The 24,491-nt window shown below is 38.8% G+C and overlaps 2 long non-coding RNA genes across 7 annotated transcripts in view; one reads left to right on the top strand and one right to left on the bottom strand.

Annotated features, from left to right (window-relative positions):
- Positions 1-23,813, bottom strand: part of LOC145550887 (uncharacterized) — a 31,771-nt gene extending 7,958 nt beyond the window's left edge. The window contains exons 1-4 of one of the 5 annotated variants that reach the window (XR_014086692.1): positions 23,137-23,811; positions 22,964-23,039; positions 10,850-10,910; positions 727-6,140 (exon numbers count right to left, since the gene is read on the bottom strand). This is a non-coding gene — a long non-coding RNA (uncharacterized LOC145550887). Of the gene's footprint in view, positions 1-726; positions 6,141-10,849; positions 10,911-17,949; positions 18,116-20,994; positions 21,221-22,682; positions 22,880-22,963; positions 23,040-23,136 lie in introns of those variants that run through there. The other 4 variants (XR_014086691.1, XR_014086690.1, XR_014086689.1 and 1 more) reach the window with 4 other exon arrangements.
- The window catches only part of LOC103461821 (uncharacterized), a 114,474-nt gene that overhangs the window by 4,132 nt on the left and 85,851 nt on the right, over positions 1-24,491 (top strand). For both annotated transcript variants that reach the window (XR_014086683.1, XR_014086685.1), the window contains exon 3: positions 11,117-11,189. This is a non-coding gene — a long non-coding RNA (uncharacterized LOC103461821). The remainder of the gene's footprint in view (positions 1-11,116; positions 11,190-24,491) is intronic.

Here is a 24,491-nt window from a genome sequence, read left to right as displayed (position 1 = left end):
TTGTCTATATTTTAAACAGTAATGTCTTGTTTTTAACCAGCTGAGCGTTGGCCTCTGAGGATTAGCAGGAGCTTTTAAATGTTTTTATTAAAGCCTCTGTTCTTGTTGGAGGATGGACTCCATGTGGTTTGGAAATGGCTCCTTTAACCTCTCAGCTTGATGGACATTCAAAGACTCTTTCACTGAGACCCTGCCAATGTTTTAAACTTGAATGCATTTGAACCGAGGCACCTGGTTACCGTGGTAATTAACCTTTTTATATTGCCATAGAAACCGCAATGACTGGTCAGTTGTTGTGGGAATAGTTTCTAACTGATATCTGCTTGTTTTTTATGTAAACATGGTTTGTAGTGGTGATACTCAGAGTGATTTATTTCCATTATTTAAAAGAGTTTCTTTACCAACTTGGTTTTGTGTTATTTAGTCCACTGTGATCCAACTCCAGTCCGTTTGTGTAGAAAGTTCGGTTTGTCTGGGGAGCTGTGAATGTGAACTCTGGTCCGCCTGCTAACCTCGGCCTGGGTTGAAGCGAACTCTGGTTCCGTTTGAATGTATATGTGAACGCCAAGCAGACCGGAGACCGCTCCAAAAGCAGGAAGTGGACTACAGTGCAGGGCATTCTGGGTAATGGTGTGCTCTGTGACCCTTGACCTGATTTTGTAACTGATCGCAGTTCACAATTGATGCCGATTTTCCAGCATATTTTGGTTTGATGCAGAAGGAAAATATGTGTTTGTGAAATTAAAACATAAATTTCTTTCAATGAAAAATGTTAACAAAAGTTTTGCTTTTCTATAACCAAGTAGAAATCCAGAGACGACTTTTCTGTGCCCAAATCGGCGTTTTCTTAATTTATTAAGCTTGGCTAAATGTAGCAAACATTTAAAAGAAAGTGACTCGAATCTTACTACTGAGAATAAATTTATTCAATAGAAACTGAAAACTTTTAATGTGCAAAATCCCTTTTAAGTGTTGGATGTACAGTGAATAACATCCATATTGTACATAAATACTTTAGTAGTTTTACTCAACAGTATGTTTGATCCAAATCATACAGTTTAAAGATGCCAAATACTGTACATATTTTTGAATTTTTGTCTTTAAATTAACTAAAAAAAAACCTCAAAGCATTAAGTACAAATACTTCCACTAAAAAACTGACATGAACAGGTTTAATACTGAATGTTTATGCAGACTGAGGAGTATTCAGCGTAATTTAAGTGCTGAAATGTTTTGATTGTGTTGCGTAAATGCTTGTTTTTAAGTAGAAAATGATCTCCAGCCGCATTAACGTGTCAGTATGGAGCGACGGTGAACGTTCAGCCGCACCTTCAATGAGCCGCAACACATTTTCCACGCTGGGAAACTGGAGCTGAAAGAGGCGGAAATGTCATCCGTTCAGCATCTAATTGAAAAGGAGAATATTGCTGAAGGCTTTTTGTAAAGGAAATCCAATATGGGGTGCTATGACATTTGGAAGAAAATCTTGTCAGGAATGCAAAGAGAAAGTGGGGAGAGAAAAAAAAATAAATCTCGCTTCCGTCAGATCGGACTCAGACAGGTCCGCACCCAAGAGGGAGTCTCGGATCGATACTAAAACAGTGAGAACGAGTCGGGCCCGATGCATCGGAGAGCAATGACGAGAGACGAGGAAGAAGTGGGGAAGAGAACGTGTCGCGGAGGCAAAAAACGGACAAAAACCATTTATGCTCCCGGCTTTAACAAGAATACTGTACATTTCATTTGCTAGCATGTCTAAGTAACCCTTCAGTGTTTGTCTGAGGTCCAGTAGACAGAAACGCTCAGTTTCACTGTATTCATTCTAACGAAAGAGGAAGTCGAGGTAGTAGTTAATGTCAGTCCAGCCGCTTCTGGCCCCTGTACGTTAAATAAAATACAACAAAAAAAAAACCCTAAACAAACTACAGAGCAATGTGCAGTTAACCGTTGGAAAATAAAACGGATAAAATGAACAACAAAACACAGGAAACCCTTCATATGTCGAAATCTGTCTAAAATGTACGTTAAAATACAGCGCAGAGCCGATCCTGATACAAACCACAGTTTCAAACCCCAACAGGAAAAAAAAGGGGGCGGAGCTGACAGTTGGCGGTTGCTACGGTAACCACCAACCGTCAAGAGCAGCTAACGGGACTCGATCCAGCAATAAATGTCTGGAGAAGCAACTTTATGACTAAACAAAATTAATTTAAAGAATAAATAAGCAAATTGTGACGGGCTGCACAGTGGTGCAGTTGGTAGAGCTGTTGCCTTGCAGCAAGAAGGTTCTGGGTTCGATTCCCGGCCCCGGTCTTTCTGCATGGAGTCTCCATGTTCTCCCTGTGCATGGTGGGTTTTCTCCAGGTACTCCGGTTTCCTCCCACAGTCCAAAAACATGACTGTCAGGTTAATTGGCCTCTCTAAATTGCCCCTAGGTGTGAGTGTGTGTGTGTGTGTTTGTGGTCTGTGTTGCCACCAGACTGGCGACCTGTCCAGGGTGACCCCGCCTCTCACCCGGTACGCCAGCTGGAGAGGAACCAGCAACCCTCCCGACCCCACTGAGGGACAAGGGTGTAAAGAAAATGGATGGATGGATGGAAGCAAATTGTGAAAAACTTCACATCTATAATTGTGTTATGAAAAAACCCTGTCAGACATGTACAAACCCAGCAGTGGAAGAAAATAAAACGCAGCAGATGGTCTGTGAAAACCGTTTGAACATTCAGAGAGCAGAGCTCCTGTGCCCTCTTCCCCCCCCCACCTCCCCTGGAAGCATCAGCAGGTTTGGCCTTGAATGGTTATTTGGTCTAATATCTGAGTCCTGTATCTGCTGCTGTGTGCTGCTTCTTCGGGTGAACACGGGTTATTAGATTTTGTGGGAGGAGGCACTTTGCTCTCCCAGGAAATTCAGGAGTAAATGGTCAGAACTTTTCCTTCTGTTGTGGTCGCAGAGGTTGGAGTAAAGGGCGAAGCTGGCACAGAGCACAGCAGCCGATTATACTGCAGTGTGTACAATCAGAGGCGGGTGGAGTACACGTACATTATACTCGAGTAGGACTAGATCTACTTCGGTATATTTTTACTCGCGTAAGAGTAAAAAAGTAGCCATCCAGAAAAAATTACTAAAGAGTAAAGTATTTTGTTAAAAGTTTACTCGAGTACTGATCAAATTATCAATCATTTAATATTTAAAAATTACATCATCAGATGGACCAAAATATAAAGTTAAGTGGAAATGTTGGTATTTTAATGACCAAAGTGACAATAATTTATATAAGTAACAGAAAATAACACAATGAGGTGGAAAAAAAAACCTTTTTCGTTCAATTAAACATTTATAAAACTTGTGCACACGCATTTTACTGATGGGCAAAATAGGCGATTCTTTAGCTGCTGTAGCAGAACGGTTCTGTTCACTAAACGAAACCTGGACATGCTGATATTATTAATTCGGTGCAGTTCGCCACAGCAAAGGGAAAAGTAACGCAGGAAACCCACCGAAGAACGACTCAAAACCAGTCCAGTTCTGTGTCAGCTTAGCTACACGCAGACTCGTTGCCATAGCAACTGACTAACAGCTCCACTAGCACCAAAAAACACACAAACATTTCCCACAAAAGAAAAAAAAAAACTGTTTATAGTTTTACGTTTTCAAAACTCGATGTTTATTTTTGCGATTATTAATAAATGACTGTTGTGGAAGATTAGCTACTGCTGCTATTAGCTAAGCTAACACAGCGGTGGTTGATTAGCTAGTTTGCAACGCCTGCTCTACTGATAATCTGTCAGAGATTATGTGTGTGTCGCCATTTTTTTTTTAAAAAACGGATCAGAAAAACACACACAGCACATCTACATGTAGAGGTTATCAAAGTCAAGCTAGCATGACAAGCTGATGTGCTTCCCTCTCCCTCAGTTTTTTTAAATTAAAACGTTTTTCTGACCTTGTTATCTGGTTGTCATAGTGTTGACAGCTAGTAGCAAAGCACAGTGTTCCTTTTTCTTTTATATAGCATGCATAAATTTAAGGTTTAGCATGTTATGTTGACAAGTTAACGGCTAAAACCAATGCTAGTCATCGTTAGCAAGGTTTTTGCGAGATCTAGTGTGCGTGATGTCAGGCTTCTGCATGTCACCTGCAGAAAGAACATATTATTCCAAGTATTTAGACTCTTTTACTAAAATTCTGAATGTCGGAGGTTTTATTTGAGGTTTTCTCAATAATCTTGGTCCGGACAAGAAGAACAAATTCATCCAACAGTCTAAAGTCTTCCTGCAGGAACTTTGAAGCAAAACTGCTTCTCCTCTTCCCCATCTCTGAAATCAAAGTCTGATATCTGTGCAGCTAAATCTGCAGTAAGGCGACAGCACGTGGGGTAATCTGCTCATGCATTCAGAGTTGCTTTCAGCTGTTAGTTTCTTCAGAAGACTGGCATAATTCACCAGCATGAATTATGCAGATGAGTTAGCAGAGAGAGCAGGTATGCAGGTGTGACGTTAGCTCCACACAGCGACTTTAATGTCATTAAAAATGAGAAAATGATTCACGTGAACTCAGGAAACTGTAGGAGGTTAGCAGCATTTTGACAAAAAAATCTTAAAACGGAGATTAGAGGAGAATTGCTGAAAACGATCAAAACGTGATCAGTGAGACTGAAACGCATGGAAACCTGTCAAACTTTTATTTATCCCCAACCTAACCTCGTTTAGCCTCCTTAACGAGGCGCGTGGTTGGACGGTGGTGCCGTTCTCCTGGAGGATTTCTGCCTGAATCCTCCTGGCAACGCGTTGAACTGCAGATAAGGAGTTGGCTGCTGCCGTTGGAGCGAACGGTAAACATAAAACCGGGCGAGCAGATTTGGGATTCGGCGTGTAGCACCGTGTTCTGAGAACTCCCCCATCCTCGTGTCTTAGCGCCGCTTCAAAAGGCCTCCGCGCTGCAGAATGGCTGCATTTGCATGTGGGTGTGCATGCAGGAATCCAGGCCATGTGTTTGTGTGTCTGTTTGTGTGTATGTGTGTTTATTTGTGCGCTAAAATATGCTGGAATACAATCAGTGTGCAGAAATAACCAAACGATCACAAATCCTGAGCGTGAAATGCATTTAGAGACAGAAATATCAACTGAAATCACTCTGCATCCGCTTGCTTATTTAAAATGAAAAAAGTCTACCCACTAACTGGGAACTTCCAGGGGCGGCCAAAGCTTTTTTTGGGGCCTTGGGCAGATTTTAATTTGGGCCCCCCATAGATGCGCTAACCTGATAGGAGTAGAAATCTAATATAGATAGAGATATATGGATTTTGAGATGTGGAGTGGTATTTAAGAGTTCCATTTTTATTATTATTTGAAAGTAACATCAGTTTATACACATTAAATTTAGCAAGTTAGCAAGGTTGATATTTTATATTTGCCCACTGTAGCAGAGAGGACACTGAAAAAAAGACAACGTAGCTCCAACTTAATTTGTTAGGTGTAAATTAATTAACGTTGCTTTAACATGACAATAATCTGGCATCACTTTGCTGTAAGACTCCCCTTATAGAGGCATCATCATTAATAATCAAGTATTTTGAACTGAATTATATGAAACTATAATTATGGAAGTAGAATCTTCTATTTGTGTTTTGCAGAATGCTGAAATTATTTGGTAAGAAATCAAAGTAAATGCTGCATGTTGAGGTCAGCAGAACTGCATGGATTCAAACAGCAGAAGGTGGCAGAGGTTTTGTTTTTATCCTGAGCGATGTCAGCCGCCGCCGCCGCCGCCGCCCTGCGACACGCAGCCTCTCGGTTTTAGTGACACTCCGTCCTGAAAGAGCCCTCAGGCTGAAAATGGATCCGCCTGAATCCAGCCTGCGTCTCGTTTCTGTCTGCAGGCACTTAGAGGGCAGAGAGGAGAACATCTTCTGGCTTTTCTCTCTTCAGTTACTTTCATTCTCTCTTTTTTTTTTTCCTTCTCCACTTTGACTCTAATTGACCTTTTGAAGAAATAGGATGTCGAGATTTCAGGGTAAATTTGAGTCTCGGGATCGGAGCTTTCAGGAAGCAGTGACGGCTGCTTCCTGCTCTGCTGCTGTTGCTCTGGGTTCGGTACGAGCCGCGGTCGCCGGGGACGACCAGGCAGTTATACTCCACTCCTACAGGGGGCGACAGAAAAACCAAACTCGATGCAGCACAGGAGGAGAAGAGATTTAAATATTTTAATATCTGACAGTCAAAATTAAAAGATTAAAGTAATTGTTACCAGTTATTTGTTTAATTAATTTAATCAAATTAATGAAAATAAATTTATTTAATTTAATTAGAAATTAAGTAAATAATTTACTATCTTAGTATTAAAATAATAAAAAGTATTTATAATTAAATTAATTACAAAAAAGTTGATCAATTTTAACAAAAATGTGTCTTAATTACATTTGTAAAAATGTAATGTGTTTGAAATAATAGTATTGGATTTTTTTAGCTTTATTACATTTTTAGTTGCATTAATTTGCTGCGTATCTGTGGCTGCAGTTAATGAATTAAAATAGTTTAAAAAAAATTTAATACAGTAAATTAATAATGAATTTCTTTCATTCAAATAAATGAATTAAACATTATTTTGTAATCTGTTAATTAGACAAATCAAAGATCAATTTCTCTAAATTTAATAAAAATTAAAAGTAATTTAACAAGTTTAAAAATATCTGCAAATTTTTATTTTTACAACCTTATCACAGGTCGAGGAAATAAAGGTGGGAATTCATTTCAGACACTCGTCCTTTGACAAAATTTGGACATTTTCTGAGCTTGAAAAGTAAAATATTTAACTTTCCAAACTCAGAAATTTCCACATTTTTTCTCAAAAATTTCCGCGATTTATATAAAACTTTGAGTGTTTTTGACCTTTCAAACAGAAATGAAAAGGTTTTTTGTCAGAATTTTGCTCCTTTTTTCCGTTTCTACCTGCAGCAGCGCACAGATACGTTTCACCTGCACTTTGTTCTGCTCTTTTCTTCAGACGACTCTGTAGCTTTTCCTATATGAAGTGGATAACTGCTCCTCATTTCCCTTCCACTTGCCTTACCCCACTGCGAACTGCTTGACGACACAATGACCTTAATTATCCCGACTACTGAAGTCTTGTTGGGCGTTTTTTTTTTTCCTGCTCTTTGTGCTGCGGCTCGGCTGGAATATGTGACGGCTAATTGATCCCAGGGGAAGTTTGTGTTTGATTGTTTTCAGCTTTCTCTCTTTCCTTTCACTGCGTTTGCTTTTATCAACACCACTTATAGATTTGTCTGTAACTCCAGAAACGGCTTTAGTGCTTATTTTGCAGTTGCCTGTAGTTATTGATCTCTAAAACGATGGTACATTTGAAATGAGAATAAGTTTTTATCTTCAGGAAATGTGGATTTCTTTACAGCCAGCAACAAGCTGCAGGGCAAAGCAACCTGTCCACTACCGTGTATAATTAGTGACGTGACTCGTTAGCTGAAGTTTAATTACACACCGCAGATCATGCGGTTGTGAGAGCCAAGTTAACACAGACATCAATTTCATGGATCGCTCTGCTGTTTCTGACTGGAAAGTGCTTTCTATTTCATGCATGGCTTGTTCTAAAACCGAGCCAGAACTTGCATTTCCTTCTGCTCCGACTGCTCCGTGTCGGCGATCGACTTCGAGCGCTGGCCAAACCTCAACACTCTGGAAGATGAATTAGCAAGATGCTCGAACGTAAATATTTAAAAGTGTAACTTTGATCAAATTTGTTAAAATTGTTGCCGTGTCGTGACGGTTTAATTTTGAGACAGATAATCTGTAAAAAGATTGATCTCCTTTTAAGATATTATAGAAAAACAACCAATCAGAGGCAGGAGGTGGGTCTTAGCGCGGTCAATCATCCTCATGTACTCACTGCAAAATGTGATAATGGTGGAGAATCAGGAAAACTGTCATAGGTGGCAATGCTAACTAGCCATAGCATTCACGACAAGTAGCTGCAGCGAGCATGAGATGCTGATTGAGAGCGCTAAGACCCGCCTCCTCGCTCTGATTGGTTGTTTCTAGTTGGTATGTTTCCATTGAACAAGAAATGAGAACGTTTGTTCATGCAACAAGCTGTTAAAAATGTTCCACTCCATCATCCTCTGTTACTTCCTGTCTTCTTCTTCTTCATGGTTTCTGCCAGTAGTAACATCCAGGTGTTGATCATAAGATTTGTGTTGTGAAAAGTGTTTGTTTCAGTTTTAGCAAAATAAACTACTTCATTTTAGCACCAAAACTTTTTATAATTTTTTTTTTTAATTAACGTTTTTCCATTAAGTGAAATTATTTTCCAATTGAAACACAACCAATGTGAGAGAGAGAGAGTTTGTTTTCCAGTGGAACTCATAAAAAACACAAGCAGCAGTGAAGGGAATCATCATCATTTTGTCGGATAATTATCAATATTCAGTAGTGGCTGACAGGTAAACGCTCACAGGAAATGGTGAAACACGCTGCAAACACATGAATGATGCAAACCACAGATTCAACAGGAAAATGCTGCAACCACCTGGTCTGGTTGATGAAGCCCACACTCAATAATATAAGTATTAACATCATTCTGCTGCGTTTCCACTATCTGGAGGGAAATATTGAGTTCTTCCTCTGTTGTTTAACTGGTGTGTGCTTCAGAAAGGCAACAGAAGCAATTAAATCAGCAGCAGATGTTTAGAAATGAATCTGATTGTTATCTCACTCTAGATAAGAGAACAGATAATTTAATCAATACTAGAGACTTTGCAGAAAAGAGAAGCTGCATTTATGGCCCTTTTTTCCAGAAGCTTCTCTTACGATCAACCTTTGCTGCATTTTCTTGTGTTGACAGTACAATAAGGTGGAGTTGGACGTATTCATGGTTTGAAGAGTTTGGTCGTAAATAAACATTTCATGATGAATGTGGATTACATGAAGTGGAATTTTATCCCAGCAATTGTAATAAAAGACATGAATGTCATTATGTTTACTATCATCACAATTTAGGCATTAAATACAGTATTTACATTTTAAAATGATGCGTACTCCTTGTAATGCATGAGCATTACATCTAGAAAGTGTTCTCTGAAAATTGACTCCATGTATTTGGAATAAATCTGTAACATAACCAGAGTGTCTGTGCATCCTTAAAAAGTCTTTAATTCATGTATCTAAAATTAAGGCCTGAAAATGTCTTACATTTTTTACATTTTATGGTGGCAGGACTATTTAATCTTATATATTCTATGTATCTTACTTTGTTCTTGCGAGACTTTTCTGTTATGCAAAACATTGAGACTCCCTCCACTGCATTTTGTGACTTAAGGCAGTTGTGTCTACCAGTAACTAGCTGTTAATATGCTGAAGCTAGCTAGCTTGTATACATCCATTATGGGTAGCAGCAAATTTATTGCCAGTTGGCTGGACCTTTCTGTCATTATACAGGTATTAAAAAGTCTTAAATTTGATTCACTGAGTGCTGTGACGCAAGGCAGTTGGGGCTATCGGCAACTAGCTGCTAATATGGGCAGCTAGCTTTTATTGGCATTTGGGTGGATAATGTTTGACTTCTTTTGCCAAACCATATAATTTATTTGTGATTTCCCAATAAAGAGACACTGATTTCTCAAAAAGTAACATGCCACACCCTGACAGTATAACTTTGTAAGTTCCACATGTCTGTTGTGATACAGGTCTTAATTTTTTTTTGTAATGGTCTTAAAAGTCGTCTTGAATTGGAGTTGGTGTAATCTTCAGAATCCCTGAAATGCTAACCAACACAATTCCTTTGGATCTTCTATCTTACATTTCTATCATGATGCAGGTCTTAAATTTCATTTGTAATAGTCTTAAAAAGTCTTAAATTTAAATTTGCGAAGACTGGGTAATCCCTGAAACATTATCATTTTACGCAATTTCGCTCAGTTGTCCATTTGTAGTTTGTAAATTTTTATTGTGATGCTGGTCTTAAATTTTATTTTGTAATGGTCTTAAAATGATCTTTAAAGAATTAAATTTGAGTTGGTGAAACTTGCAGAATCCCTGAAACACTAACCTGGCTATTACCATCCGACGCAATCGCTTTCAATCATCTGTCTGTTGTTTGTGCATTTCTGTTGTGATACAGATATAAAATTAATGGTCTTAAAAAGTCTTAAATTTGAGTTGGTATAACCTGCAGAATCCCCGAAAGACTAACCTGCACATTTCGTCTTTGTCTATCTATTTTTACTCCTCTATCATGATCCAAGTCTTAAAATTAATTTGTAAAGGGCTTAAAAAGTCTTAAATTTGAGTTGGTGAAACCTGCAGGTAAGAAAATGTGTAAAAACTGTTGCGAATGCTTTTTGGGTCCACTGTAAGCTAGTTATCCTCCAGAAGTGCTGAGCAGTAGTTTAAGACAGACTGGAGACGTCATGTGGACAGTAAATAGGTAAAAAGTCTCTAAGCCCCTCTGGCTTGGTGAGCCCTGGAGATTTCACTGGACGAGTTATATTAAGGAAAGCATCAACCTCTGTTCATACCGGAGTGGAAGCAATATAACGCATCACCTTAGTGTATTTAGAATTAAGCATTTAAGAGGGACAACTCTCTTTGGAGCCATTCATACCCATCCATCAGCTGCACAGGGAGTCGAGTGGAACAAAGGTCTGATTCTAAGGCGCAAACTCAGCGAAATGTTCTGCAGCGACTCTCTACACAGCAAAGTCGTTTTCTCTGGTAGCTTTAAACTGTTCACAAATCATTTAGTGTAACTTCATGGATGCGTTGTTTCAGCCTCATTAAGACTAATTTGAATTTGACAGATTAACTCTAGCAGAACCTTCAAACTGACTCGGATTCTAACCTGGATCTGGTCTCTTATCCTCACGTTTGCCGGTTCACTGGCTGCAGACGCCATCGCCGAACTGGGTGAAACAGAAGAGAAGGTTTTATGTTGAAAGGGAGCGATTGATATTCATCTCACACTTGTGCACTTAGTCCTCCACTCCCACTTGATTTGCATTAACATCATTTAAAATAGAGGCAGAAAGAACTCTCAGAGGAGCGAGTTGCACTCCACTACATGATCGCAGTGACTTAACATGTGCTTTTTCTCTTCTCGGGCGTGAAGGGCGCCAGGATCTGACGGCGGCGACGCAGACGAAGGCTGGAGCGAAGGCAAACCGCACAAACACATGGAGGAGGTTAGACGAGCTTTGACACGCGACCTTTTCTCATGTCATGTGATCATGCATGTTGACGTTTAATGGAAATGGCTCAAAATGTGGAGATTTTTTCATTTAAAGTTTAATCTGAACACAATTACAAAGAACAGCAGAGGTTAAATGTGACGTAAGGTGGTTTATGTCTCTTATAGCTCAGTTTGAAGACTTTTCTTCTCATTAGTTGTTTGGTTTTTGGTAACCAAAGTCACTCTGTTGGCTTTTTTAACAAAATAGTTTCAGACTTTTTCAGGGTCTCCATGCAACCTTAAAAAGTCTTAATGTTTCTAAAATAAGGCCTTAAAAAGTCTTGAATGAACTCAAGACTGTTTCTTGCTTCTGAAATAAGGTCTTAAAATCTAAAATATGGTCTTAAAATGTCTTAAATTCATTTTAAAAACGTAAGTCGGCCTTTGATACGTGAATCACAGGTCTTAAATTTTGTCATCTAATCTATCTATTTCTTTGTCTTGCCAAGTTGTACGCAGTCATCTTCGTTACATTCCAGTTGAAGCTACCGCTAACTAGGTGCTAGCATGCAGCTAGTTAACTTTTACTGCCCATCATCTCTAAAGCGATCAAAAAACAAAAACCTTTTTGCAATGAGGTTATCCAGCCTGTAGCTGAACAATAAAATATGAATATGTGGAAAAAGAACATTATTTATATAAAGTACAGTGGAGAGTCTATGGTGCTGTGGGTCTTTATTAATAAATGCCAGGACTTTTAAAATAAAAAAAATATAATAAACCCTGTCAAAAAATAAAAAAATACGACGGTGGTTCAGAACCGGAGGACAAATAATTTCTTCCTTCATTACATTTTATTTAAATTACTTTATTAGCCATTTCTGAAGTTAAATGTGTAAAATCCTCCTTGGTGCTGCTGTATATGAGAAAAATGAGCCCAATGTTCATAAAACCAATAAGTTGAAGATGTGTCTAATTACATGTTCATATTTTAATTTTGCAAACGCGCGTTCGGCACAGTAACTGGTGGAAACGAAGCTCCCGGATGCTGCGTTTGCACGGGATGATTGACAGTGACAGCTTGCCGTACGAGCTTTACAATGATGAGCTACTTTACAGTTTTACACACGATAAACTCCTGATTTATTCAGATTTATTCTGACGCTGACATTCACACTGTTTTCCTGACTGTAACGCTGCCTCTGCTTTCATGCTAATTGGACTGGATGCTCACATTGATGATGTTTCTGTTTGACTGCATTGGAACAGACTCTGAAATCTTTACTTTCCGCATCGATTTGATGCTTTAGGCGCTTTACATCTCAGTGTTTTTGTCAAGTCAGGGTTGTTTTCTGCAGCAACGACGGAGAGAATCAAAAGAATAACAGTTAAAACGGTAAAATCCAGCTGTTGAATATGCTTTGCTAAACACAAACGGCAACCGGAATGAGAAAATATTGATATTTACGACTGACATCAACATCTGTTTGCATATTTAATACAGAAAAATAAATATTCTCTTTTGGGTTTTTCCACATTCAAAACAATTTGACTTTCAAAGATCCAGTGAGTGTAATCTGAATTTTAAAAACAGGCTTTTGGAAGCTGCATAAACACGTTCGCTCCATGTTTCCCTGGAATCATCCGGCTATGAATGGAAATGAAGCTAAAGCAGAAGCTGCTTCTCGCCTGCTGCTTTGCCATTTTTGCTCACACTCACTTACATTTCCAGTAGATTCGTTTTTATCCAGACAGCAAAGTTTTCCTGTGTGGAAGAAGCTCTGCAGCCGATGTTGACTACACCGCGCTCAGCATGAGGAGAGCCATCATGAACGGTCCTCACATGTAATGGAGCATGTAGCCACTAAATGCTGCTTCTGCTTCACAAACATGAAATACACTGCAAAAACACAAAGTACCTTTTGGTCCAGTTTAGTGAAAAATATGTAAGGGCACTTGAGATACGACAAAACTGATTTACAATGAACTTTTCAGCAAGAAATAGGAGTTTGTTTTAAGAAAGTGATTCTCTAATGTTGATGAAAAAATTGTTGTAGTTCCACTGGCTGATTATTTCACTTCAAACAAGAAAATTCGCCATCTTATAAGTTAATTTACCTACCAATAGTTTTTCATGAATATTAAGGAATTATTGAGTTAAACAAGATTTTAAATTTGCTCAAAATTTACCAAAATTACTTGATAAGATTTTCTGATTTTGCAGTGCAGAAGCTGTCAGTAACAACAAAAAGAAAAGAATCAATCAACCAACCAGGTTTATTTGTGACGCATTTCAAATGTAAAGCAGTTTGAAGTTCCTTCCATCATAATAACGAATAAAAACAAACGTTACATTTTGATGAGCGCCGTCATCAAAATCATCAATACTCACCAAACATGTGGATCAATATCTCTAATATAGAAATTCACCTGCTGCCGTTTCATCTTCCATGCTAAATTGATGACCTTTAACTCAGTATTAATTTAGATTACAAACAAACTAAAAAAGATTAGTTTGTAAAGAAAAGATGTTTTTGGGGTTCCTCAGGGCTCCAGACTCGGGTCGCCGTCGTTTAGCATCTAAACAATCAAACAACCTTAAATTTCTGTGTCACCACGTGACCTTTGAACTCCACGACCTCTTATCCAGGAGAGAATTTATTTCACAATTATTTATTTAATTCATTAATGGTTTAAAATGAACATGCAGCGTGATGACAAACGTTTTGAAGAAAAGGAAAAATCTCTGAATTTACTGTATTTGCCATAAAAAAGCATCAATCAGCCGCAGAGATAAATATTTAAACATAAAATAACAAAGAAAACACAAATGTGCAACATTACGACGCCGTTACATTTTATTATGTTCTTAACAGTAAACAATGTTTATTTGCATCTAAATTTCCTCCAGATGAATCAGAAATTCAAAGACCGAAATCGGCAATCGACCAGATTAAGTTTAGATTTATAACCTGAACCAGAAGCTCTGGTCGGATCGGGTCAGAACCTTTTACCTGACGGGTCGTTTCAGGGTTTGGACTCTTTTAATGAAACAATATGTTTATCAAAGAGACATATCCAGACATCACCACCAACGTTTAGCTCGTTTACGTCTCAGACGCCAAACCGTTGAAGGGTTTTGTTGATTTAGGTTTAAAATCATTTCACACCGAGAGCCGTTTTGTTTTTTTTTTATCTGCAGTGAACTGGAGCGCGCTCCTTATTTTATGATAAAAAATAAACCCTGATTGTTTAGTCAAACAGATTCAGTAATCAGGACATTTTTACATTTTCCTGGAAATACTTGAGCTCACAGCGGGTCGTTCAGAGCTGCACTGGAGGATCCATCATTTAACGGGAATAATGAAATATGCTTTCTTCTGAGGAGATGGCTTCATTGTTTAACGCTAAAAACGAAGAGTTGATGTTACAGTTTCAAAACTGATGCTTGAGACGAACTGCTGCAAAAGTATTCATATCAATGAAACTTTTACACGTTTTTTTTTTTTTACATTTCAACCATAAACTTCAATATACAGTATTTTTAGTGGAATTTTACAAAACGCCAATTCAAAGTAGTCCACGATTTAAATTGGAGAAAATTTAGGCATGGAGTTTAATCATAATTTTATGCTAATTAATAAATAAATATTTGGTTGTGCACCTTCCGTCTTAAATCTACACATTTCTACTGTTCTGTTTTTAAAATGAAGAAAAATGAAACATTTGCAAAAATAATGTGCAGAATATTACGACGGCATTTTAGGGCCGTTATAGATAGATTTTATTTTTTTTTTAAAGAGTTTATTCACGTCAAAAATCTCAAATTTTCTAGAAAAAACTTTACGTTTCTGGGTTCTCATTTCAAAACTCTGAAAGTTTTCAAAAGTATAAAATTACAATTAATTTGCTTATTAGAAATTACCAAAGATTTTTCTGGAAAATTTGAGGTTAGTCTCAAAATGTTTGACTTTTCAAACTCATAAATGTAATTATCTTCTCAAATTTCTTAGATTAATCTCAAAATTTTGGAGTTTTTTCTAGCAAACTTTCTACTTTTCAAATTCAAGGTTTTTGCTAGACAATTTCTTAGGTTAAAAACTTCTGATTATTTCTTGCAAATGTCAACATTTAAACTCAAAATTTGAGCTTTCACAAACTAATTTTTCAAATTTAGAAATATAATTTGATATTGATCTCAAAATTAGATTTTTTTTCTAGCAAATTTTCCCCTTTTTGAATTCAGAAATGTCTGTTTTTTTCTAGGAAATGTTAAAAAATGTTTGTTACTACATGCGCTCCCTCTCCCTCCATGTTGTGAAGCTCCTCCATGTTGTGAAGCTCCTCTATGTTGTGAAGCTCCTCCATGTTGTGAAGCTCCTCCATGTTGTGAAGCTCCTCCATGTTGTGACGCTCCTCCATGTTGTGAAGCTCCTCCATGTTGTGACGCTCCTCCATGTTGTGAAGCTCCTCCATGTTGTGACGCTCCTCCATGTTGTGAAGCTCCTCTATGTTGTGAAGCTCCTCTGTTGTGAAGCTCCTCTATGTTGTGAAGCTCCTCCATGTTGTGAAGCTCCTCCATGTTGTGACGCTCCTCCATGTTGTGAAGCTCCTCTATGTTGTGAAGCTCCTCTATGTTGTGAAGCTCCTCTATGTTGTGAAGCTCCTCCATGTTGTGAAGCTCCTCCATGTTGTGAAGCTCCTCCATGTTGTGACGCTCCTCCATGTTGTGAAGCTCCTCCATGTTGTGAAGCTCCTCCATGTTGTGACGCTCCTCCATGTTGTGAAGCTCCTCCATGTTGTGAAGCTCCTCCATGTTGTGAAGCTCCTCCATGTTGTGACGCTCCTCCATGTTGTGAAGCTCCTCCATGTTGTGACGCTCCTCCATGTTGTGACGCTCCTCCATGTTGTGAAGCTCCTCCATGTTGTGACGCTCCTCCATGTTGTGACGCTCCTCCATGTTGTGAAGCTCCTCCATGTTGTGACGCTCCTCCATGTTGTGAAGCTCCTCCATGTTGTGAAGCTCCTCCATTTTGTGAAGCTCCATGTTGTGAAGCTCCTCCATGTTGTGAAGCTCCTCCATGTTGTGAAGCTCCTCCATGTTGTGAAGCTCCTCCATGTTGTGACGCTCCTCCATGTTGTGACGCTCCTCCATGTTGTGACGCTCCTCCATGTTGTGAAGCTCCTCCATGTTGTGAAGCTCCTCCATGTTGTGAAGCTCCTCCATGTTGTGACGCTCCTCCATGTTGTGAAGCTCCTCCATGTTGTGAAGCTCCTCCATGTTGTGAAGCTCCTCCATGTTGTGACGCTCCTCCATGTTGTGAAGCTCCTCCATGTTGTGAAGCTCCTCCATGTTGTGACGCTCCTCCATGTTGTGACGCTCCTCCATGTTGTGACGCTCCTCCATGTTGTGACGCTCCTCCATGTTGGACGAACTCTTCATGTTGGACGAACTCTTCATGTTCGCAGTCTGAGATCGGAGGCAGCTTGTCCACATGTTTTCCTTCTCCCTCTTGATTCGGGTCGATCCCGACTGCACACATTTTCTCTTCACACGTTTCCTTTTTGTTGGTCTGGAAGCCTTGGGTCCGCTAAGCTCTGCGCCGTCTTGCCTACCAAGATGGCGCGGCTCACGTCCGGTTCAGACTTGTGGGAAGTTTGTGTTACCAAACCTGATTGAGACTGAAGTGTTTTCCTGAGCAGAATGTCTCCGTGCAGCGGGAGGTTCTGGTTTATGTGGGTCAGGGAGTCGGTGTTGGAGTCGTTTCGTCCGGGGCGAAGTGCCAGCAGTGACCACTCCTGCTCTCCTAATTCATCAGCCCGGCCCGGCATGAAGTCATATTTCAAGCTGCTTCTTCATTACCTGTGATCCTGTGCAGCCGGACCGGCTCTGCTCTGCAGCGCAGGGTGTCCATTAATCCCACACAGCTTTAATCTTCACCATCTTAACGACGCCACATAGAGAGACGAAGCAGCAGCCAGCACAATAGTTTTTGTTCTCTTAAAATATGTTGAACCGCTGGAAACACTTAATCTTGTTATTTCATTCGCTGTTTCCAATCAAACTCTTTGTAATGGAGGCCTGGGGAAGCAGCAGAGGAACAGCATGGAGTCAAATGGATGAACGCTAAAAAGTTTTGCAGTAAAACTCTCTCTTTTTTTTATTTATTTTTTACAGCGCTCCAAAACAAAGAGGAATCTAAAAAGCATCTGGGATGTTTTTTGCTGTTAGTTTTACGGTTCAGTGGTTTCACACGGTCTTAAAGGCTTGATGGTGGCTATTTACTGACAAATAAAACAACTAGTGCTGTTTATTTTGTTTCAGTGAAACGTTCTAACTGAACCACAGAGCATTAGGGACACGCTGAGAAAATAAAAATAACCAAATTAAGACAATAAAGTCACAATATCGGGTCTTTATTCTCATATTATTCCGACTGAATTCCAGTAATATTATGAATTTATTATCAAAACATTGACTTGTCTGTATTTCAGCTTTATTCTCAGAATATTCTGAGTTTATTCCCTTAATATTACCACCTTATTCTCATAATTTAGTTGTTTATTTTTGACCCAGATGCTGTATATGTGTTGTAATGTGTTGCAGGTTTGACTCCGCCTCTCAGTTACTCACAGTGAATCAAAGGAGCTCTGAAGTCTTTGAGGATTAAACAATTATCACACTGAAACACAGAAATAGTCACAGCAAAGAAATACTTTGGCAAAAAAACGTCTCAGGTTAAAATCCCAAATTAAATCGAGCGTCTCTATAATTTACTTTGTAATCAAAGCTTTAATCTGTCATAAAAGTAATGATTACGCTTTCTAAACTCGTCAACAGGAAAGACGGAAGCGATCCGTCTTCGTGACCTTCGTCTGTAGAGGAATCAGTAATTCGGCAGCAGAAGCGCAGATCCTGCAGGTTACACAGTGAATGTCCTGAAAGGGGGAAACAAGGTCACATGTTTTATTTCTGTTGCTGACTGATCAGGCGCTTAGCATGAGAACAGCAGCACCTCAGCTAGCAGGTTTTCCACTCGGAGGCAACACAACCACTGCAGCAGATTAAGATTGCAAATGCACACAAAGGTCATTATCGTAGATCTCTGGTCTATACAAAACACGTTCATTTTGGTTTTTGCTCAGAATCGTTTTTAGATAATTAAACTTTAGCTGTTTTAGGGTGCCTTGTTGCTTTAAATCCAAATGATCTGCTGCTGGCCACGTCCTCTACCTCGACGTTTACACTCGCACATGAAACTGGCTGCAAACGGATGTTCAATTATACATCCGTGTACGTTTGAAAAGTATTAGTGGAGCCTTCTGCACAACCAACAAGAATGCAGCAAGTAGTTTCAGGATGGTAAGTCATCATCAAAACACTTGTCATTTCCAGCAGCCACTAAAACCAGCTGACTAAAGATACTGGAGCTCTGCTTGGGTTGCTAGGTAACGGCGGAACTCGGCTGGGGTTGCTAGGTAACGGGTAGAGTAATGTGAAAACGTGAATTTTGCATAATAGATCCACTTTAATTGTTCAAGTTTTCATTTTGTGAATAAAACGTCCACAAAAGTTTCACTAGCTGCGTTTCCATTCACCATATAATTTTGTAATTTGACATTTTGAAAATAAATTTGCTTAATGAAAATGGCGATTTTGAAAAAAAAAAAATTTCCGATAGAGTTTTGGCGCCAGCATGACGTCGTTTTTCAGCTGTAACAAAATTGGTTTGTTTTGCAAAACTGCGATGGAAAAACTTTTAATCACGAGTCACATGATCAACAACAGGATGTTGCTACTGCCAGAAACAGCAGAAGAAGAAGACAGGAAGTAGTTGGAGGATGATGGCGCTGTAAGTTTTTAGTGGCTTATAATCTCAACAAACTTATTTATATGTTGTTTTAATTTTGATTCTTAATTAATGGAAACGCAGTGATTGAAATATTTAGTTTTTTCAACATTGGTGAACTATTGACAAAGTTTTGTTCACATTTGTAATCTAGACGCAGGTAACTCATGACTGGGGAACAAATACTTTAGTTTTCTTTTCATGAAATATGAATAATGAATAAACTGACATGATTATTGTTATGCAACTCCTTATGAAGCAACAGTGTAATCTGTATTTTTGTGTTACTAATACATTTCGAGCTGATTTAAATAATTGGTGCAGAACATTTTGGTGAAAATCAGCATTTATATTTCCTAATTTATTTACAATGCATGAAAGAGGTTTGTGTGGATTTGCATTAAAGGTTGAATATTGATAAGGATGTTCATTTATCACTTTCAGCTGGTTGTCAGAGCTTTTCCATTCCCTCCCTCTGAACACCTGATAGTTGAGCCTTTTCTCAGAAATGAATATTTTTGACTTGATTGCTTTAATTGTTATGGACTTTTAATGAATAAACACGTCCAGGATGTTCATTTCAAACTGATTGCGCCTAATTTTATTGTGTCATCTTTGCAGTGTGGAGCTACTTAAAACAAACGACCAGCTACCATATCAGATAATTGCATTTACTGGATTTTGATTTTCTGTGACAAAATAAGAACAAGAAAAAGAAAAAGGTTTAGAAAATAAAGACGCTGTGGATTCTGCTTAATAGAGCTTGGATGTAATAAAAATATCTGCTCATTGTTCCTTTCTGTGAATATGGATTGGTCATGAAAAACCTATTGGAAAATATTAACAAAAACCACTTTCACAATAATTTACTGAACCAGCCGGGTTATTTCTGAATGTGCACCTGATCAAACGGAGAGGAACACAAAGAGAACAGTGAAGGTACGTCTAAAAATAACATAAATAAATAATGATAACACGCTGTGATGGAGACGGTCTGCATACTGTCTGTCTTTGTCCACCTGCAGCGTCTCGCTCTCTGGGATTCGGGTTTATTTCCAACCGAATTTACAAGTTTGCTTCAGGATTTGACTCTTCCTGAGATCCATCGTATTCACACTTCCTGTTTTCTGCAGTAAACTTTGTTCTGTGCTTCCAAACGGGAAGAAAAATAACCCAAATATTGATCAGGAGACCTGATTGGTGCTAACAGCATATTACTGCAAAACCTTTCAAATTTAGCCTTTTAAACCAATTGTTGCCATAAGATGTTACACTATTTTTAAAGTGATAGTGTATGAAATCATAACCTGAGGACTTTTCTGTTTGTGAGTCTCACACCAGCCACCAACTGGATGGAGATGAAGATGCGACACAGACCAACAATCATCTTAACGGTTAGCATTAGCTTAGCATTAGCTAATTTTATTATGTGTTTAGCATTTTAGCGTTAATGGAAATGAGATTCCTGAAACTTTTTGGCGAGCTGTTCCCACCACTGGATAAAACTACTGTTGATTTTAGTACAGAAACAAATATTCTCCATTACAACACGGTGGCCATTTTGTATCAAGAATATTAATGTAAGTTTTAGTACAGCTTTGCTGGTCTCAAGAAAAATAATGGTGCCAGTCTATTAAATATTATAGTAGCATTTTCTTAATTTAAGAATATTGTTCTACATGTTCAGAAAATAATCTATTTGGCTTATTTTAAGTAAAATACACATATTTTAAGATATTTGTGGGTTAATTTTACTTAGATATTTTTTCTTGTATTGGAAAATCTTAACATTGATTTTCTTTTTTTGATGGCAGATAATTTTTCTCATTTTATAAAAAATATACCCTGTTTTTGTACTTTTTTTTCTTTTGAAAGCGGCAGCCATCTTGAGAAATCAAATCATCAGTAAATGTAATTTCTGTGGGATCAATGATGTGATTTGGAACCGAAAACAAAAGTAAACCTTACTTGACATCTTGAAAAATGGCCACCATCTTTAATTTTTCAGTGGCTAACATTTTTGTTGTTGTTTTTTTATTTTTAAGTAAAAGCAAGCCCATCTGTTCCAAGTTGGGTTCTTGTATCCGCATGTGAAGGATTGAATTATCTGCCGCAGCGCGGCGGGTGCTGCTTCCTGCGCAGCGCGGCGCTCTGTTTGCCTTCCATTTGCCATACAAGCACCAGGCCTGATGTCCTACAAGGGTAAACACAGAGAAAGGTCAGGGAGGTATTGACACAGCCCTGCTTAGGATGGTGACATTTGAGCCCCAGTGTGTGTGTTTTTATTAAGAGTTCAATATCCCCAGGATTCGTCGCTTGGCCTACATGCACATGAGCGCTGCTAATCACAGGTCAGCTAATCAACCTGTTGCAGGACATCAGTGACCAGGCCGAGTGTTGCTGGGCAGAGGGGAGATTTTTCAGGATTACCTAAAGAGTAGCAGATCCCTTGGCTGACCTTCTGTGACCTTTGGAGACAAACGCTTACAAATGTTATAGCCGTATAATGACGCAGAAGTGATGTAACACACTTATAACTGCATGTAGCTCGAAATGACTCTCCAGGAGGCAGCTCTGCTTGAAAGGCCAAGATATTATTCAGGGTTTCTGCAGGTTTCACCAACATAAGACTTTTTATGAATGCAATTTAAGACCTATGTCATGACAGAAATGTGCAACAGACAATCACAGATTATATATTATTAGCAGCTGGTTAGCGGTAGCCTCATCTGCCTCCAGACGTTGACGTTGTTTGTGTGTCACTCAAATTTTTGGCTGACAGAAAATATGAGTTTTAAGAATTTGAGATTAAATAATCGTACCGCAACAAAATTAAGACCTGTGATTAACATATTTAGGACTGGCTAACATTTTAAAATTAAAAACATTTTAAGGCTTTAGATGAATTCAAGACTTAAAAAGCTACTTTTGTTTTTTTGTAGAAACATTCTCACTTTATTCATTTTTTATATATTGAAAGATCTACTAAATAAACTAATTATTGACCAAATGAATCAGAAAGTAGGGCAAGCTGTCGGTTTCAGTTTCAAACGTCTTGCATTCTGAGGTGAGTGAATCGTCACCAGTGCTGGCAGCTTAGTTTGGTGTGACATTAGTAAACTTATTATTGGGTCATTTTGAATAAGATTCAACTCGGTGAATATAAGTGATAAAACTTTTCTGCCAGTTGTCCTTATTTTAGTTCTTTGTGCATTCAATGGGGAATTGAGCAGTAAGCGTGTTATGCTTTTGCATAAGAATTAAATAGGTTATATATTTTACGTTAAACTGCTCTGCATCTTAACATAAAATGCCCGAAGGGGCAGCAGAGCGAGAAAACTGCCCAGAGCGACTAAAGATTCATGCAGGGATCTTCAGCCTAAGGTACAAATCTACAAAAGAAGAACCAAATGAATCACCCACATTTTGGTGATTTGAGGCTAAATTCACACCAAGTCTTACCAGAGGAAATCATCTTTGTTATGCTTGAACATAACAAATGTTCAAGCATCTTTTACGCTTGAACAAATCATTAGTTTGAGTCCACACTTGTTTTTTTTTTGCATCCCTTTTCATCACATATCATTTACAGTTGCATTATAAAGGATACGTGTCAAATATTATACTTTGAGATAATTTGTCATGATTTAATTTACCTCATGGTGCGGAAACTTTTGTGAGCCATGATGCAAAAATAATTGACTATTTTTGGTAATTTGTGATTTTTCTTTGAACCTTTCCAAGATGGCTGCTTTCACCGGGTGGCTGGAATTTAATGCTTAAATTAGACTGAGCCATCCAGGAATGTCTGACCACACGAAGCCTCAACCTGGCGCTCAGATATCACAGATGCCTGTGGAGCCAGTGGAGATTAGAGACTCTGGCCAGTTTAAGTGAGGAAATAAACGCAGATTACTGCAGGACGGCGTTACTGTACCACTTGTGTTGCTCTTTATCTGCTGCCTCTGCGTCTCTGTCGGGCTCTGAAGGTGAATCCTGGTGCAGCTCAGCTGCTGCGAGGAGATAAAACATTATCACCGCTCAGATCCCGTCCGGCCTCCGCTGGCGCACACAACAAATCACTTGGTAGCTAATTCAGTGGGTACTTACCTGGTTTAAAGTGCAGACATTTAGATAATTATTGATTAGTATTATTGTAAGAATAATAAATATTTAAACCCATCTGTTATTTATAGACACGGTGCAGCGTGACGTCGCCCTGCTGGAGGCTAAACAGCTGCTCACAACTAGCACTGGGTTTAGCTGTCAACATAACAAATCCAGAAGAAAAACGGACGCAGAGCTTTGCTACTAATTGTGAAAATAACAACTAGATAACGAAGTAGGCCAGTTATGCTAGCTTGACTATGACAACCTTAACATGTAGATGTGCTGTGGAACTCGGTGTTTCGGCTCAGTTAAAAAAAATAAGGACAGTCGACCCAAAACATCAACTCAAATCATCAGTTTAAATTAGCTGAGCTAGCTTAGCTTGTAGCAACGGCAGCTAATCTCCCACAGCGATCACTGATTAATAATCACAAAATGAACATCAAGCCTGGAAACATCAAACCGTCACGGACTGAATGTTCTGATCGTTGTGCGGGAAATGTTTGCGTGGTTTTTCCGGTTTTGAATCCTGATACGTTTGGGGGCGCTGTTGTCGTCGGTTGCTATGGCAACGCGTCTGTGCGTAGCGTAGTTGACAGTAGACTGCAAAAGAAGCGCTTCCCTAAACAGGAAGTGCTAACTCCATGACTTCCGGTTTCATGATTTTCAGAATTGAATTGAATAAGCGACGTAAGACGCACCAATAAACAACAACGGCTCTTAAGGAGCGTGACTTTTCTCTTTGTAACGTATTAGAGGAGCGATTACATTATTATATTTCCTTTATAGGTCTGAGTAATGCAGTCAAATAGGACACCATCTGGATTTAATGCTGGGTTTTGTTTACCAACTTCAGGTCCGACTCCTGGTTGTCGAAGTGGCAGATAGAAACTCGCTGCTGCATTCAAGGAACCTGAGAAATAAATTAGTTTCAGGGATTGTGATTGTTGAGGTAATTGATCCAAACTTCCATATCTGTGTGCTGAAAGTAAGTGAAACTTTGATTTTTGGATCGATCCCATTTCATCAGCTGCTGCAGTCTCTCAGCCTGACCTGCAGGTTGCCAGAAATGACTGGTTTCAACCCAACAGGCGCTGCTGTGAAGCACTGGTTTGACTGGGAACCGGAGAAGTGAATAAATATGGCAACTAATGACTAGTAATTTAATCCTTATGGAGCAAAGTCGAGGCGCAGGGGCCAAATCTGGATCGCCAAAGCTTTTCACACAGCCCTCTGTACAATACAGGCATAAATAAAAACTTTAATACTGCAGTGGGGCGCGGTAAGTTTTAAATCAGAGCTGGTTTGACATAAATGTGAAAAAATGCTCAATATTGTTTTATTATTGAATCCAC

The sequence above is a fragment of the Poecilia reticulata genome, chromosome 2 (assembly GCF_904066995.2).
Source record: "Poecilia reticulata chromosome 2, P_reticulata-male-v2, whole genome shotgun sequence".
Classification (NCBI taxonomy): Eukaryota; Metazoa; Chordata; class Actinopteri; order Cyprinodontiformes; family Poeciliidae; genus Poecilia; species Poecilia reticulata.
Note: the sequence above shows the minus strand (reverse complement) of the source record. Positions and strands in the feature narration are given on the sequence as shown.